The following is a 6,000-nucleotide window of genomic DNA, read 5'->3' as shown; positions in this document are numbered from 1 at the left end:
GTGTATAGGAAAACGGACAGTAACTGCAGTATGCACCATGCACCAGAGCCTCACCCACACCAGCTTCTTACGTGACTTTCGAGCGCTCCAAGAGCACTATGTGTTGACGAAATCTCAATTTTGCTACGAACTGTGGCGTGGAGATGAGAATATGGACATATATGAACTTCGTACACAACGCATACAGCATTGCGTAATCAATCAGTGGCCAAGTGGCAGTGATCAATCATTCATGGTCATGTGAACTGAACTCGGGACTGAACTGAGCCAATAACAATATCAGCGTGTGAAAGAACAGAAATATACGTGGCTCTGCCATCTGGTAGTGTGTATTTTGATAGTTCCTTTGATCAGTGAGTGGTACGGTAAGTTTGTGAACATATCCCTGATTCAAGTAAAAGTAGGCCTGCAATTGTGCAGTCATCATCATCATGCTCATAATGATAATAATTTATGTAAGCTTACTTACCCGGAAGTATGCTGTGCCAACATAATCACAAGAGTAGTATGATTGATTAATGCATATATGATATTTATCATCATCATGTTTCATTTCATCTCATTTCATTTCATATTTATTTAGTCTTATCAACAACAACAATTGACATTTTAAAAGGCACATATACTATAGAAAATACTTAAATACATTTTATAAAAACAGAATAAGAATATAAACAGCACAATCACATATTTATAGAGAGCACGTTGATAAAACCAAGGATAGCCCAAAAAGCCATGGAGGCTTATTTCCATTGGGGTCCTTTAAAAGGGGACAACATCAATGACAAAAGAAGGAAACAAACGAAACAGTCAAGTACTAGAAGTACGGGCTGCCCGGTTCACAACAAACACGTATGACAGAACAACCAGCATTACCAAAGTCATCAAGAACTTAAACTGGGACACTCTACAAAATAGAAGAACTGCCAACAGATTATGTGTTCTCCACAAAGCCAGGCAGGGCCTCCTGGCGCTGCCGGTTGAACACCTACTTAAACCAAGCCTGCGTCAATCTCGGCATACTCACTCTGATTCATACCAGATCATCACTTGTGCAAAGGATTGTTATAAATATTCATACTTCCCCAAAACTGTAATAGACTGGAACCAACTACCACAATCAATCATCAACATTCAAGACTCAACCAGCTTCAAAGCAGCTGTGCAAGAATTCCTCAAGCAAGACTAATCACCACGGGTAGCACACTAATTCCTGCTCGTATTGTTCCAAGACGGAGGCGTTGTGCAGTATCCACACAGATACAGATAGATACAGATACCCCCTTCTTGTGATCTTGCTTTTGTAGCAAGATGAGCTTTTACTTCTTTTTTGAAGTTGGCATAGCCATTGATGGATTTAATATTGCTTGGGAGACAGTTCCAGGCCTTGACTGTAGTGTATTGGAAGGTGGTACTACCAATTTGCCCATGAAACTTTGGAACAACAAAATTGAGGTGGCTATCCCTGGTATTATACTGGTGTCTTTCAGTTACTTTTATAAAATGGTCACTCAGATAATCTGGAGACATGTTATTAAAAATTTTAAAAGCATGGTTAAGCTTCAATTGTTTAACTCTATCAACAGTATTTAAAAACTCAAGCCTATCAAGTTCAGTCTGGCCAACATGTGTCCGTGAGTCCAGACCAAGAATGAACCTAACAATTCTATTTTGCATGACTTGAAGTTTATTTCCATGTCCATGCAATATTTAGATACTTTTAAGCCATATCAAAAGGCCATGATTGGCTATGCATGATGATGATTGGCTTAGAAAATAATGGCTGGAACATATCATTCAAGTGCAAAATTGCTCTAAAATTTAACTTTTCCTTGTAGATCACCTTTCTTCTCAAATTAGCCTCGTACATGTAAATCCCTTTTCTTCTAATATTAAGCCTCGTAGATCCCTCTCTTCACATAGCCTCGTAGATCACCTTCTTTTCTTAAATTGGGTAATAAACCACCTAAGATATGCAAACTGTTCTTTTGATTTGATTTTGCATGCGGAACAAATGAGACCATTTTTTTTATCAAAATCAGAGAATTTGTCATTTGTTGCCCCCTGTCATGCCGTAGCCTAGGCTGTAGAGTCCAAATTTTGACATTTGACCTTTTCCCCTATACTCAAGAACTGTACACGTCAAACTATACTTTTTCTGAATCCTTATGAATATGAGAGAAATTAATTGGTATGGGTTTTTTTAGCAAGATTTGACCAAATTTAAAATTTCACCCCTGCATATTCAAAGCGACCATTTTGGATTTAATAGGCACTGTTCCACTAGACTAATTCCAATCAGCCGTATACACTTCGCATGTACTGTGTATGCTTCGTAGTGACGACTGATTATCTTACAGCCAATATCATGACGGACTTCTGAAAACTATTAAATGCGACTTCAGTTGTGCGCCAGAGCGCGACTGACTAGCGGCGCCAGCATGCATCAGCGTCGCTGTACCAGCGCCGCTGTGACAAGATCGCGCTCTGAACTTCTAAAACAACAAACTCGGTCAAAAGGTCAATTTGGACACAACTGCATGCGCTCTATGCCACAGGAATCCTGTTGCAAAATCCGTCACTTTTTTTCCACGTAGTTTTCTCAGTCGTCAATCCAGACGGTTGACGACTGAGGGCAGCAGTCTACTGTTCCACTTGGATTTTTGGGAACTTTTGATATATGTTTTTGTGTTAGCTTTTGGGAGATGGATGAATGCGAAATGGATTCTGTTGCAATTAGTGGTGGGTGGTTTTTTAATTTGATTGGCCTATATCCTATTTGAGGTTTTTTCACATTTGAAAAAAAAATCTTTGGAAAAAAACAAGAAAACACACACACACAAAAAAAACCACACACACATTTCGCATTAGTTTTTCAGAGTTGGAGAGCTTTAAAACTAATTTTTTAATTTTTTATTTGGCCTTTTAAAATATATTATGAAAATAATTCTATGTACCGTACATGTAATATTATGTTATTTACAGTTACAAAAATGAAAGAATAAAAATATAATATTTTAAAATTAAAAGTATCCTTTCAATTAAAAAATATTCCAGGAACTTCTCCTGTCTGCAAACTCGGAACTTTTCACAGGCTCCAGCCAGTTGCATCAAATATTAAATCTTCTAATTAATAATGTTGATTGTTGAAGGCTTCAGCTAATAAATTTTTCTCTTGCTTCCAAAGTATCTCACTTTCAGCTATTTGAGGTAATTTCACAATCAGCTTTTTGCTTACAGTAATGCTAAACTTGAGAATGTTCTAGCTTGCAATCTTATTTGTTCTAAACCCGTGTGATATGACACATTATTTATATCAGGCTTTTGAGCGATACAATAAAACTGTATATTGTACAATATTTTCAAAACACCGGATGTAATACAATATTTCTTGAATATTTGCACGCAGTCATCAGCGTCTGCGCGTAGCGTTACCATGGTGACGGCACCAACACGCGTCATGATACAACAGCACAACAATACACTACAGACATCGTAACGGCTCACAGGAGATTTCGTACTGTATAAACAAGTAAAATCACAAACTTAATTCGCGGCACTTCTGGATGATGATAACCTTAGGAAATATAATCCACATCTACAAATATACCTATATATAATTATTCCAAAATTGTCTTTGGAGAGTAAAGAGCAGAAAACAAGAAGGTCAAAAGGTAAGCTTACATTACAATACAATACACATTTGTTAAACCCGGTGGCAAGGTAAGCTTAAATTTTCATTTTACTGCATAGCAAAAGCCTGATATAAATAATAATAATAATATTGAATGGCTTATTTTCGTGTGATACAAGAATATATTGCACTCGATAGAAAAATATTGCACTCGTCTTCGACTCGTGCAATATTTTTCTATCTCGTGCAATATATTCTTGTATCACACTCAAAGCCATTCAATATTATATAAATATCACACACCTTAGCGCGTGCATGTCGACGTGATACTCGTACACGCTATTGGAACCAATCAGATGTGCATAGCAACCCCGGGATAGCAACAACAGGACTGGTTGATTCTAAGCCCTAGGTAATTCCTTGTAAAATATAGGATTTAATTTAAGGGATCTAAAATGAGCGTTTATTGCGTTTCGACAGTATTTTTTGTGGGACATGAGAGCACCTCAGACCTGTCGAATTGCATTCTGAATCTGAAGCATGTCTTTCTGATATCAAATAATTTTCATTTTTGAAAATCACAATATAATACAAATTTTATGACAAATTATAAAAATTGATATTTTTCAAATTTTTGATATATAACAGTCCTCGAAGTAAATTATATAAATCTAATGATATATTCTTAAAGTGTATGTAGCAGGAGGAAAATAGCGGTCAATTGAAAATTTTGACCTTTCATATTGAAGATATGGATTTTTTTCCCAAAAGACCTAATTTTTTTTGGTGTTTTGGGAAAAAATCCATATCTTCAATCTGAAAAGTCAAAATTTTCAATTGATCATCGGCTTTTCATCCCACCTACATACACTTTAAGTATAAATCATCAGATTTATAAAGTTTACTTCAAGTACTGTTAAATATCAAAAATATCAATTTTAATGATTTGCCATAAAATGTGCATTAAATTGCGAATTTCAAAAATCAAAATTATTTGATATCAGAATGACATTCTTCGATTCAGAATGCAATTCGATATGTCTGATGTGCTCTAATGTCCCAAAATAAATACTGTCCAAACGTTCATACCCCAGCCCTTAATTTAACTAAACAACAAACAATCACACTTCACAAAACAATGGTCCTATCATTATACATGTATGAGTGTTCACACCAGTTGAAAAGAAGTTAGTGACACATTGTTTTTTTTATTTACATTTATTGATGAAAGTGAAATTTATTTTAACTTTCACTACATGTATGTAGTAATCAAACATTGCAATCTTGAATCAAAAAATGTGATGCAAGTTTCATTTCAAACAGTGGGGTGATACATGTATGCTAACATGAAAGAGAAATTGAAGGGGTTATTACATTTAGCTATTAGTTTGCAACACAGCGGCGTAGCTGGGATTTTTTCCAGGGGGGGGGGGGCAAGCTTGTATGGGGCGTGGGCCCAAATCCACCAAATTTCCCTGCACTTGGGGGTTATTTATAATAATCGTATGGTATTGCATATCGTATGGATTCCCCATCTCTCTGCCCTCCTCTCCCTCTCTCTCCTCTCTTTTTTCCTCTTTCTCCCTCCTTTTTCTTTGCACTAGGGGGCGGTTGCCCAAATAGGCAATTTTTGCCAGGGGGCAATTTCCCCCCGGCAGCTACGCCACTGTTGCCACATGACCTTTTAGTCAAGTCATAACTACCCTAAAACCCTGTCTTTATAGGCCTATAATAACTTTTTGTACTGCTGTAGTTCACATGGTTCACGTTCATCTATGCAAGAATATCAAAACTGAAAATTGGATGAGTAAAATGTGTGGCACCCCACAGCCCCTTAATCATGATAATTAGTAACTCTTGTAACATAAATATAGCTACCTGAATCGTATAGCAAATGATAACCAATTTTAGTTGACTTACTTATATTTATTGATGATCTAGCGAGTCCAAACAAATGACCCAAATGTGAAATGTGTTAAACATTGGTTGTGATACCTGCTGAATGATTTCATTTCTGAAGTTGTTCAGGCTACTTGTTTCACTCTAGTTTGTTTACCTTTCTCGAGTCAGTAATTTAGATATTGTTTTTTACTGTAACTCTAAATGTAAGTAGCCTATATATAAGTATACAAAAACTATACATTTTCAGAAAGCAAAGGATGCAAGGAATCACTTTTGTCTTGTTTTAGGGGGCATTTTTGGATGGTTGAGTGAAACACATGGGGGAGGGAGAATTTGCTAAAGTATGTGAACCCTATTTGAGTGCCCCACCCCCACTGACCAGCATTTTAATAATACAATGTACAAGTAAAAAAGGATGGTTTTATTTTAATCCCCCTGAGCTTTACAAAGCAAGAGAGGATGTG

The 6,000-nt window shown here is 36.4% G+C and overlaps 1 protein-coding gene across 2 annotated transcripts in view; it reads left to right on the top strand.

Annotated features, from left to right (window-relative positions):
- Window positions 1–202: 202 nt before the first annotated feature.
- The window catches only part of LOC140140969 (V-type proton ATPase 116 kDa subunit a 1-like), a 31,607-nt gene continuing 25,809 nt past the window's right edge, over window positions 203–6,000 (top strand). The window contains exon 1 of one of the 2 annotated variants that reach the window (XM_072162739.1): window positions 203–360. The gene's annotated coding sequence lies outside the window, so the exon portion shown is untranslated. Of the gene's footprint in view, window positions 366–6,000 lie in introns of both variants that reach the window. The other variant, XM_072162738.1, reaches the window with a different exon arrangement.

Source organism: Amphiura filiformis, chromosome 19 (assembly GCF_039555335.1).
Source record: "Amphiura filiformis chromosome 19, Afil_fr2py, whole genome shotgun sequence".
Classification (NCBI taxonomy): Eukaryota; Metazoa; Echinodermata; class Ophiuroidea; order Amphilepidida; family Amphiuridae; genus Amphiura; species Amphiura filiformis.
The sequence above is the reverse complement of the archived record's forward strand: the minus strand, read 5'-3'. Positions and strand labels throughout refer to the sequence as shown.